The 13,267-nt window shown below is 41.7% G+C and overlaps 1 protein-coding gene across 1 annotated transcript in view; it reads left to right on the forward strand.

Moving 5' to 3' along the window:
• The window catches only part of LOC119905739 (cadherin-4-like), a 262,027-nt gene that overhangs the window by 153,797 nt on the left and 94,963 nt on the right, over positions 1-13,267 (forward strand). The gene's annotated exons all lie outside the window — the stretch shown is intronic.

The raw sequence follows: 13,267 nt of genomic DNA on the forward strand, positions 1-13,267 counted from the left end.
TTGTTTTTCAAACTAATATGTGTTAGCTATTTATTGGGTTGCACACAGTCGATGTAATCATGCACTTCAAAGCTCAACGTCGCTTTCCTACAGAGTGACACACATAGTTTATAGACAACAAAAGAAGATACTGTATTCTGTATGCAATCACAAAAGTGGAAACGCTTGCCAAATGTGTAGACACACTGAGCTAGGCAAGGCTTGTGTACTGATCATTGTCACTGGAGAAAGCACGGGCAAGAATGAGAAAGGACAGGACACAGCAATCGCAGCCCTTTAAATCCAGCGGTGAAGTCTGAATCATTTGCTCTTTAATGGCAATCATAACTCATTGTGCAGTTGTAATGTGTTCCACATTAACAGTGTGGGAGCTGGCTGTGGCTCATCTGTGCCTAATGCGCTATAGCTACAGGCTAAGAGCTTTCATCAAACACTGTTCAACTATCGCTTCCTCCTCCTAAAGTCTTTTGTTTACTTTGTGCTGTCCTCACGCCTACACTGCAATGAAACTTTTAAAGGCCCGAGACACCTCTTGTAGTGTATAGTTTCTGCTCCAAGTCTCTTGAGACCACAGTTACCTATATTTAGCCGTTAGAGGTTATATTTGCTCATTATTTTTGAGACCAGTGCAGTGAAGTCTAAGTTGTCAGGGAGCAGATCACCTTCGGATGCTAATGAGGTGATCCTGTGGCCATGTCTATAGGCCATATCCCAGGAAAGTGCCAGTCTGGGTGTAAACTTTTGTGCTTTCACTCTAGCTGAGGCTTCCAAAGTCTAGGAATAGAAGCAGCACAGGTGAGGCTTTGCAACCAGGCAGAGCTGAGAATGAGAGGCGATGTTTGTGTCAGGAGTGATAGATAATGATAGATATACCTGGATAGAGATGTTTGCATGCACATAATAAGCAGAGACAATGAAGCAATGCAGCACACACATATACTTGTGAGGACTGTAGGTGGCATGCTATTACACAAACACACGCACACACACACACACAGTACATAAAAAAACACTCTCCTCCAACCCTGACCATGTTTCATCCACACCATCACCCAGTTCAGTCCTCCCCCCAAGGTTAAAGAACCACCCCTTCACTCTCTCCATGCTTGTTTGCCCGAAGCGTGCGAGGATTAGCTAAAGCGATTATCATAAGCTTTTGCAGTTTTCTGAAGATGAATCATGGTAATGCTACACAGTGAAGCGCCTCATGCATTTCTAAACCCCTGTACTTGGTTTGTGATTTTTCCAAACTCATGAGGAGCCAGTTGGCTTTGCCTCAGTAAGCCAGGTGCAGGTGAGTCAATTGTAGCCTAATTGGCAACTTATCACGAGTATGTGTGTGCATGTCCACATACTGTATGTACAACATACATGCACAGACATTATGCTGCATGCATATAACACACTCACACACAGAACATATATTACAGCACACTTTGACAGACTAATGTCCACAGTATTGTATTCTTTCACATTCCAGACTTTTAATAAATCAATACAGCTTTGTCATAACATGTTTGAGTCCTGTTTCACTCTCAAATGGAGCTGTCATAAAGCCCATGGGAACAACCTGCCTTTGGCAATTTTTGACTTTGCTACAATGCTGTACATCACTAAAGCATGTTTGCCTAGAGGCTGTCTGACTTCTAAGTGCCATATGTTTTTTTAGTACTATGAGTGCATAGTGCGCAAATGTCCAGACTAAATACAACCCTAATTCCAGTTTAGTTTATATCCAGCCATTTATGTAAAACTTTTTTTCCATTTCCTTTGGGTAATTTTTCTCTACAGTATGGATATTTTCCTCTTCCTTTTTCTACTGCTTATAGTTCCAACTACACATTAACACCTCTCCTGCAGATGGTGTGGTCTAATTGTGCAGGCTTTTTGCTTTTCTGCAGCCTCCCTCCATACCATCTTCCAGGCTGAACAGATGATCACGGCCTCTGGTTTCGCTCCCTGGCCCAAAAGGCTCTGGAGGATGTTCTCATTAACAGGACTTGTCAGAGCAACCTGCTAGCACTACTAATTTATTTCCCCCATACACACAAAACCTATCAGAAGCAGACCACACACACAATAATCTCATCCTGACACACGTGCTTATTTATGTGTATGTCCCTCAGATAGACAGACTGAGACACACACTTGCCCTCCTTTCATTAAAGCCTGCACATAGACACGTGCCCCATGTCCCTTCCAATAGAGCTCCAGGGCCTGCTCCTGCTAGATTGCACAACAATTAGCTGCAATGAAGGTTTGTGCCGCGTCTCTGACAGTCTGACAAATGATATATGTGCATTTGTTTGCAAAGCATATGTGTTTGTTTGTGTGTGCAGGAAGATTCGTTTTTGGGAGGTAGGGGAGATGGTGGGCTGTTACACTGCTGTCTATGCCTCTGGGAGCCCTTCTCTGCCAGCCTCCTTCAGCCTCCAGCTTCTGTGATTCTCTCTTAATGCTGTGTGCGTGTGTGTGTGTGTGTGTGTGTTCAAGAGAGAGTGTTGGGGTGTTTGCCAGTGTTACCTGACAGGCTCGTCATATCAGCGTGCACCTTATCAACAGCTGCAGTAAAGCGTTCCTGTATTTCACACTTTCACCCACAGGAGAGATATTTTGACTGTTCAACCTGTGTGTGTGCACACAAACACACTCACACACACAAACAGATTCATGTGGATACACAAACACATTAAAACCACTCGGCTCGGTCATTCTTTGGGCTAAGCCCTGTTATTGTCTATAAGCCCTAAGACACATTTAGCTGACAGTTTTAAGACCCATCAGTCACTTCTCTGTAAAGGCCTCTCATTCAGCCCACAACAAGGTTCAGTGCAGCTACATAATAGAAAAACATCATGTACTCACGCACATAATGACACAGATGCCCTCAGGAAGATGTTGTTAGTAATCATCAGTGACTAATATTTCTCCTTTAGCTTGCTCTATGACACTATGCTCTAGCTCACAGGTTTATGCACACACATACACCCAATCATTTATGCACTCACGGATGTACCCCCCCCCCCCCCCCCCACACACACACACACACACAGGTTATTTCTGTCATGTGTCTTTACACCACAGTTTAGAAGTATACATTTATTCTGACCAGGATCTTTAAGGCACATTCAAGTCTATTTACAGGTCTTGGGGGCCTGACCTGGCTATCTGATAAACTGCCACAAGTAATGTGACTTCCACTGTCAGTTCGGGCTGAAGAGTATTGTTTTGGAAATGAAAAAAAATGTGTAATTAGTGTGGATACCAGACCTCTGTATTCTGCTCCTCATTACCACTTGAGGCTAGCAGCTCGAGGCTACAATACATCAGCCTCTACTAGCACAAGACACCTGAATCTCCAACCAAACTGTTGGTAATCAAGTTGCATTATGAGTAATGTAGATGCCAGGTTTTTACAATGAATAATAAAATGGACAATATCTCTGGTTTTGCTGCATCAATTTTGATTATATTTTTAACTCTCCATCTTGATTCTAACAGTGTTGAGAGACAAGAACGTTGATATTGGGTGCGGTTGGCAACAAAAAGAACTAGCAATAGGGATTAGGGAAAGTTTATTGTTAATTATAGGTCTGTGATGAGACAAACTCTTTCACCTACGGGAAAGTCCGACCAATGCACCTCCCCTATCTTGCTCTCTGTCTCACTACACCAGGGCTCACTAGTTCCAGGTCTGACACTGAACTGTTTGTATTGGACATATATTTGAAAGTGCTAATCCTAGTGATACTGGGCTACTTGTACTTTATTTGCCATTGCAACTACATTAGCACTGATAGACAACATGACAGACAACAGCTAATTTGACACAAGTTTATAAGCTGTATGTGTTTTTATTTATTAGCTTTTGTTAATTAAGTTTGAATGGTTGATATACAATAGGAGCAGTCATGTCTTTTTAAAGTAGTGTTTGATCCACTTCTTACTTATAAATAATGGTAATCAACACACAGTAATGCAATTTTGACTACAACATATAATTTGGGAAAACATACTTCATGGTGTAACAGTTCTCAAGATCACTACTGATAATTACTGCTCTATGTTTTTACTTGTTCTTGGAGTCATATCACTGATTTGGCCATTTGTTGAACTTTCAGCTTAGCTCCTATTTCAGTGAAACTTCAGACCCACTAATTGCATGGTTTAGCCATCGTAGCCCACCACCAGCCCCCGGATTTTTAGGGATCACAGCCTGATGTCTGTCTTTCAAGGGAAAAAAGAAGTGATATAACCCTTACTACTGAAAAACCATGTTCCTTATCCTCCATACAGATTGTGTAATTACATGTATGTTTTTCCATGGTTTAAAGGCTAGAGGGATTTCTCTAGTTTATGCTCTGACCCATACAATTGGAAAAACAGAACCTTTTCTTGAGGTTTTGATGGAGAGATGTTGATTAGATTTGAGAAATACAGCCTCTATTCCCTCCAGCAGTTGGGGAAAGCAATTTTGTGCTGTTTGCTTCCTTGGGGAAGCTTGAGAAAACAATATGAAAATGATTTCTTTTTCTTTACAACAAGCATATTTGATGCTTGCAGGCAAACACTGAAATAAAGGCAAAGTTGAAGCCATTGTTTTTTATGGACAGTACAAAGCTACCTTTTTTTATACTAGTGTATCCTGAGAATATAAAGAGATGCAATGGTTGGTGTTGGTACTGGTACTGGGAGCTGGGAGCTGTTCCAGAGGAGGTTGATAGATATAAAGGTGGTAAAGAAAGGATGCACACATAGATGTGATGACCTTGAGATGGCTGTACTAGACAAATGGCACTTGAATCTTGGTGGCTCTCAATAGTGGACTGAACAGATGAAAGAGTCTTCCCCCAGATTCATGTAACTACAAACACCACCTCCACCATCAATTCTCATCCTCAAGAGCCATTAGCAGTTCTGCAGAAGCCAGACCATGTTACACAAATACACACATGCTGACCAAGTCTACTGAACTCTTTAATGTAATGTCCTGTTGGTCAGATCATTAGATCATTGCAGAATACTTTTACATACAGAAGTGATACAAAAACTGGGCCATGGCTCTACGGAACACTAACCTATACTGTACATATCAAATCCATCATTGAATTTGTAGGCTATCGATCCAGAAAGCATACTGAATTGCAACCAGAGTGTTTTAGAGATTGTTTTTATCCCCTATAACCACAGAAAGGCAGGGTAAAAAGTCAAATGACTACTGTGAGGGAATGAGAAGAGCGTAGGGATATGAGCTGTGGTTTGCTGTGTAAATACCTTTTGACTCTGTTAACTGTGTATTTGTGTTTGTGTGTGTGTGCGTTCCTGAACAACTGAACTTGCTGTCCAGTGCAGCACAGACCGACTACTGCAAAAAGAACTACTTTCATTCTGCTGCTATTTTCTGTTGGGTTTTTTTCTACAAAGGGGCTTTTTTCTTCCTGGGAGAGTCTTTACTCTGCCTGATCTCTCTCTCTCTGTCTTTCTCTCTCTCTCTCTCTCTCTCACTCTCTCTCTCATTGCCTTCTCTTGTAATCACCACTGACGTGGTTTTCTGTCCTTTTTCTCATTCTCTCTCTTTCTTGCCGTCTTTGCAACCATATCTCACCACAAACACACAAAACAGACGAGACGTTATGTGAAATAATATTTTAATAAAAACAGTGCGGAATAAAGCCAATATGAGTCTTTGGTTTTGGTTATAGAGCCATGACAACTAAGCTGGAGTTGCAGCTTTATCGTGATAGCTACAGGAAATCCTGTACATATTGAGATGAATATTTTCATGTACAACACTTAATAGAACTCATGAAAGTATTATTGTGGTCATGGTTACAGGCATTTGTTGGCAGTGTGTGTTCATATATGTCTTTGCCTTTTCTTTTTTCCCCTGTCCTGAATCATAAAGGCAGTAGCACACTGTAATTGTTTGGGGTCCTGATAGCAGCCCAGGCAACAGTTCAATTCCCCTTGCTGGGAGAGAAGACTGAGAATTGATGAAGGCTAATCAAGCACTTATGTGCTTGTTTAGAGGAATACTAATCAGTCATTAGAGAGATGCTGATTAGTCAGAAACAATGTCTTTGTGGTTGGTCGCAGTGAATATGTGTATGAATGTGCATGTGTCCTTGTCCATTATTGATTTGTGAGTTTATACATTCTTGTACGTGCATGCATGCACTCTGGCGTACTGTACTCGCATACTGCAATACAGGAGGGCCCTCAGTGTATATATGGAACCTTTGCACAATTCCAATATATTCCCCCTTCAGACTGTGGATTACATGATTTAGTTTCTACCTTTCTACTGTAGTGAAGATTAGAAAGCCCCCAAACACTGTGTTACACTCTATTACCTTCCAGCAACCTTGAAAATATCAAATAACAGCTTAATTGCATCTGCTTCAGCTTGAGTGCTGCCCTAAACTGAATACTGATGTTGATTGTTCAGTTTCATAGAGCAGAACGTTATGGACAACTGAAACACAAACCTGAAACTGAACTCAAAGTAGGCAAAAATAATTCTGCCTGTCACTAGCAGGGTGCATGCCAAGTCTCCAGCAGCTGAGATCAGCCTGTTAGCACTCATCGACCCCCTTCCATGACTAACCAGCGACGGTTGCAGCAGCAGCAGCCCCCTGATTAGCCATCCAACAGCGCCTCAGCTCTGAGAGGAGCCAAGCTATATGGTCAGGTAGACTAATTGATCCATTTTACATTACATTTTACCTTGACTTTTTACATGTGGACCTTTCCATCAGAATAATAGCAGAAGTTTTGCAGTAAAGGTGGCTGGCAAGTGATAGTATTAATTCCATACAAATTAAATTAAACTTAACTTAAACTTTGCACTTAAAGATATTTGATAAAATCCACATTAAAAACAAGTAAGCTGAATATATATATAAATAGCACCATACTGTCCATGCACAGCATCTTTGTAATTAGTTAACTGTCGCTGACAGAGAAGTTTAAAATAAACACAGATGTTTTGAGGAGGCTTATGACCTCCACACTTGCAGGAGTGCCCCCTGATTGACACAGCAGTGCACGTGCATGCTGCTATTAGTAGCTTTGTGTTTGCCTCAAGTCCTTCCTTGTTTCTAAGCCTTCTCTCATTCTTTTGTTTAAAATTTAATGTGGAACGACAGTAATAACAGCAAACCAAAGGAGGTGTTTTGGGGTAAAAAGTTGCCAAGCTCTATCTACAGCCTAATATCTCTTGCTGACATTTTGGATTTTAACCCAGAGAAAGTGAAGCGTCTATCGGCGTTCAACCAAACAAAACAGAATAAAGCTGCTTAATTTTATGTAAGACACCACAGGCCATCCATAGCCAGGACACACACAGCTCTGAAATCACTTTATGGTGCACAGTCCGCTGCAATATTAAAATGTTGCTGTATAAGCAAGGCTGGGAATGTTTAGAGGAACAGAAACTGGGAAACTATTAAGTTGTTACATGACCGAAATTCAAAACATGAAGATATTTAAGTGGCCAGAATGAAAGCATTATTTTAAAAAGCTAATGAGATAGCACTTTTTATTCCCATTCACAATGAACATTCAGCTTATGCCTACAAACAATCTTTTTCTCTTACAAGTTCTCTATTTCCTCCCAACCAAACAAAGCCTCTTTTAGTCTCTCTCACTACTGATGTAGAACAGTGAAACAGCAAACTTTGTGAAGCTGTGATTAACAGTAGCAGTCTGTGGGAACTTCAAAACTATAACCTTATTTAAGGTGTTTTTTCTTGTGCCTTTGTAGTTGTCAAACATGAGTGCAATTCATGCTCTTCATTCCTTGTGTCAGTTCATTCTGCTTTTCCAAATACATATGGACATAAAATCCACTAAAGACATAAAACAGTCAGAGGGTCAGCAGGGACTTCCTCCTGACATAGTATAAAGAGCAAGAAAGTCAGCCTAGGGAGGTGGGTGTGGTGGATAGATGAGTCAAACATGTGTGAAAGACCAGCAAACAAATGCAGGACTTTCACACAGGAGACACAGGTTTGAGAGCAGTGTGACTTATTTAAAGCTTTAAAGAGGTCGTATTATGCTCATTTTCAGGTTCAAAATCTTATTTAGGGGTTGTACCAGAACAGGTTTACATGGTTTAATTTTCAAAAACCACCATATTTTTTTCATACTGCACATTGCTGCAGCTCCTCTTTTCACCCTGTGTGTTGAACGCTTCGTTTTATCTATGGAGTGATACATCTTGTCTCTAAATTATCTTTGTTGGGAGTTGCACATGCGCAGTTCCTAGTTAAGGACTACTAGCCAATCAGAAGCAGAGAAGGGCGGGTCAGTGAGAAGCAAAAACGGCTTTGTTTCAGCTGTACATGTTGCCAACCAGCTTGGCTGGAGCAATAGTTTCAGAGTGGTGAGTTATTAATCTGTAACAAATGTATCTTTCATCGATAAAGTTTGACCTGAGCTCTGTCTCTACATCACTGTAACAACTTTATGTCCATTGACTGCTTGGAGGGTAACTAGTGTTTGGAAGGGAGAGAAGAGGTGTGTGCTGCAGCTCATTGTTTTTCCACCAGTGTTTTTGAGGGTGTGTCGGAGTAGCCGCTTGTCGAGCGTTATATGAGATGCATTTAGCTTTCATCCCCGTTTCGTCACAAGGATGAAAGGGAATAAGCTGGACTACAAACAAGCTGTTTTCAAGCGGTTCAGAGCAGAGTTTTCTGTGGGAGATGGGAACTCCCTTTCGGGTGGACTTTTTCACTTTGCAAACCTATTACATGCACAAAAAAGGTATATAACTCAATAAAAGAGAGGGGGAAAAGCCAAAAAGCATAATACCATCTCTTTAAGTAACATTATGTAGGAGACTTTCGTTATATGAGTGAAGTCCAGTGGCTTACGTAAATTACTAATTTTAACCCAAACCACGCTCCTTTCCTAAACCTAACGAAGTAGTTCTGTTGCCTAACCCCAACCAAACTACAACCGTTGGTCACATATTTAATGTTATGTGACTTACGGAATGTACTTAAAGTGAAGGTGAAGCGCTCATAATGGCTCTGTGTCCACTGCATGTTCAGTTTGTGTCTGTGTTTTGCTTGTACACTGTGTAATGGGAGCTGGTCACTCCCATCATCCCTTTGTAGGTTTCTGGAAAAGATGGAGGGATGAGCCAGATTGGCTTCACTGATCCAGCTCCCTGACAGGCTTCTAAAATTGCTTTAAACGCCCTTCCATCACAAGTTTGTTCTCCCTTCATAGTCTATCAGTAGTGGGCTGTAGACCTGGCTCTGTTTAGTCAGTCACTGAGGGCCCAGACCACTGTAGAGCTCGGCTCTACTCTGATTAGACTGCACACTCCCCATGGTGCTTCTGATCAGCGGCCATACTCGTCTCTTACCATCCATCTCTTCATCCCACCCTCTGTTTCCATCTCTCTGAGCTCCATCGCTCTCCCTTTGTCGTTCTTTTGCTCCTTCTTTCTCTCCTCTCTCATTCTGTCCATCCATCCATCTGTCCCGATCTCTCGGGAGGCCAGCCCAATTAACCTGTTTAAACAGCCATCTGAGCATCCCATCCATTCCAATGTGGCTGTGTGAGAGAGAGCCAGTTCACTGAGCCAGGATCCCGGTGCCAGGCCCCTATCTGCTGCCCTCCCCAGCCTCCACCTCACCTCCCATTCCTCTCTCCTCATCATCATCATCCTCTTCCTCCTCTTTCTAGTGCCTCCTTTCTTGTCCTCAATGGGCCTGATTGGAGCAGAGACCAGGACTGGTAAGAGTGGTTTCTTTTTGTTTTGTAGAGCAGGGTGACATCTGATGCAGTCAATGCACCATACTTTTTACAATTTAAACGGCAGCTATAAATTCTGCCGTCTCTGGAGATCTCCACTTTAGCAACTGCAATCTGCCTATGAGCTTTTTTGCTCCTTTCTTTTTCCTCTTAACGTACTTTCATTCATTTCACTGTCTCTCTGATTTCCCCCTCCTCACACACTCCATCCTCCCGTCAATTTCTCCCCCCTCCTCTCACCTTCTCCCTCTCACTCCTCAGCTTTCCCTCTCTCTCCCCTGACTGTATCCCTTTCTCACTTCCCTTTCAACACTTGTCACCTACTTCCTGTCAGGCTGTCCAGAGAACACCACAAGAAGGTCACAACTCTTTTCAGCGTTGGTCTCCTCCTTGTCCTTGTCTTGTTGGAGGGAGTAGGGAACTTTAATTAGAAAAGTGGTGAAATTGTGAAGATGGAGCTCAGGATGTGGTATCATCCAAGCAGCACACAAAGCACCATTCCACTGCCTTTCAAGAAATTGTGATAAAAGAAATCATGAAATATATTTCCTCACAGTGTGAGAATGGGCATAGCATTCTGTAGTATTGGTAACATTGCAGGGGTGTGACTGCTCATATTGACTAGACAGTGGAGAAGTGCTAGGCTGGCTACTTGGCACACTGGGGTCTGTGTTATTTGCCAGATCAATGCACACCCTGGTCCCACTGCTTTCGACGACTTGTTAATGTGCAGCACTGTGCCGTTGGGCTTTATTGCTCTGTTGTTGGCCGATTTTATAATGTCTCTTATAGCTGTATTGACCCAGCTGACTAAAAGAAATGGGTAGAATTGGCACTGTCTTTTTCTTTAATTGGTGCAAGAACAAGACCCTTTGGGTGCTCTATGCGCAGCCTGTCACTCCATTTGTGTGTGGGTATTGGTGCAGTTAGCTCAGCTTGTCATTGTTGAGACATGCAGGTAATCATAGAAAATAAATGCCTACACACACACACACACACACACACACACACACATACAGAGGCTGATTATCCCCCTACAGTATATACACCACTACTTACCTCATTATTTAGTGGCTCATCATCATAGCTCACTTGGTTTTCCACTGCAGTAACCCCTCAAATGTAGGCAGAGCTGATTGTTATAGAGACACTATCCCAGCAGTTTGGAAACAACACACTTGAGCTTTTTTTTGGTCTTGAGAAGGTGCAGCCTTTATTCACTGGCAAACTGTAACCTACACTGTACATTTACAACTTGACTTGACAACTTCACTGCTCACCCTTTGCTCTGCACCGCACCTATTCACCGTCACTCTCTGCCGTTCTCTCTCTTGCTGAACCACTCACTATGCACGGGTCACGCGTTATTTACACAAACGTCAATTTAGCTGGGTTACTACCTCCACTGCCAGCTCAAAGGTGGAACAATAATGTCTCCCCATTCCATGTTCATACGCTTTATACAGAATAAAACCTTCTGGCCATGAGGTTCTAACCATTGCAAGGACACACTGATTTCTGTAGTGTTTTTTTATTTTAACAATAAATAACTAAAATAAGGATCCCTTCCTAGATGATAGTTCAGACCCCTGTGATGATGCTTTCTTTAATATGGTTGAAGATATCCCCCTCGATTACCCCCTTCCTCAGTCCTGCACCGCTTAGAGATATACAAGAAAATAATTGGAGGACAGTGAGAGAAGGCACAACAGACCACCTGCTGCTTGTATTCTTTTCCAGTGTTTGACTGTTTCCCAGATACCAAGCCTTAGAAATACAATAAAGCATGCTTTGAGTTTGATTTTTGACTTTCTCATTGTTAAATATAATCAGGCCGGCTTCCAAAACCTTATTCGCACAGACACGTGTTTGCCAACTGGTGTTTGCTGTTGTCGCCCCCACCTTTGAAATCTAATCTTCGAGAATCTGCAAAAATGATGGTAAAAGAAATGAGATAGGATTAGATAAAAAGGAAAGACAATGAGACAAACAGAAAACAGCAAGCACACTTTTTGAGGGGTTTGTTTGGGAGAGAAATGTTCAGCTACACAAAGAGAGAAACAATTTGATGAATAGCAGAGACTTGTCTGCCTCTTGGGTTGATGTAATTCATCTCTTATGTCCTGTCTCCTCCTGTCTAGACCAGGACAGCACCTGCTACACAGTGGACAGTGTGTTGTTGAAGAGCTTTCCGCTTTGACTGAGCTGTGAGTGGCTGTCTGGACACTGGGCCTTAGAGTGAAGGGTACTGACATGATCACAAGCATACTTAGGACCAGACAGAACAAAAAGCCGGATTTACTCACAGTTTAGATGTAATACATAGCAATGGAAACCTTATTTCAGCTGTTGTAGAGATGTGGGAAGAGAGAAACTGCTACGGCCTTGAGCACAGGGTTTCCTACGATGTGGCGTCTAGACATTGTAATCCCAGAGAGGAAAGGCTGTGGGTGCCTCGACGGAGGAAGGAGAGGCCAGTATGGGCTACACTTGTCTGTGACTCATCTTCTTATGAACTATGCATTTTATAAGAAATCAAACAGAAGCGTGCCCTGAAAAAATCTGTAATTTGGGTTATTTAACTTTCTGTTTGCATAAAGTCTGTCAATGTATTCAGAGCCCTGCATATGGGTTGTTTGTGTGTGTATTTGTCTTTCTTTGTTGGGCAGTAATTAAAACAAACCTTTGTTGTTCATACAAATACACAAAATGTTTACATGGTATATATGCACTATTACTATTTTTTTATGAAATCATTTTGGGGGGAGTTTTTTCTTATTCAGTGTAATCTGCTGTATAAAATGTGAAGCCACAACATGTTTGGTCCATGGAACTTATGACAAAGGTAAAAACTTTGGTTTGATGAAGTCAATGAGGAGGAAAAAGTGGGTTCAGGTCATTAGGTATGAAACATTCAGAATTCTGAATCAAGATACACAGGTGCACTGTTCAAATAATTTTCAGCTACATTGCCATGCAACAAAAAGGCTTTTACATAAATATAAGACTATCTCAAGCACACACTGTATACGGATATATATGAAATGGAAACCAATGTGATGTGTGTGAAAGAAAGCTTTAGAAAATGGATAGCAGGAATGTAAAGTCTGTGATTTGAAGAAAATTGGTGGCCATCTGTGGAAGGAAGAAACCATTCAAATCTATCTGAAGTCATTCCACTTAAAATATATTTTGCAGTGAAATGGTGATGTGACGTGTTAAGTACTGCATATAGTGTTTGTGGTTTTCATATAAGGCTTCAGTTTATCTCATCTCAGTATAAACACAAAGTGTAGATAGAAAAGGATTGGATGACCTGTGCGGCAGTCATGGTGAAGGTAGATGACCTCATGGCTGAGAGCTGAGTCGAACTGCCAGAGATAACTGGAGAAAGACCAGAAGTAAAGTGATTTAGCCTTCAGATTAAAAGCTAAAAGCATAGTATTTGTCACTCTGGAAAAAAGAGTAGTACCATTAAATGCCACAACACTGGGGAAAT

The sequence above is a fragment of the Micropterus salmoides genome, unplaced genomic scaffold (assembly GCF_014851395.1).
Source record: "Micropterus salmoides isolate LMB-PRFRI ecotype aquatic unplaced genomic scaffold, ASM1485139v1 Ms_hic_scaffold_16, whole genome shotgun sequence".
Lineage (NCBI taxonomy): Eukaryota > Metazoa > Chordata > Actinopteri > Centrarchiformes > Centrarchidae > Micropterus > Micropterus salmoides.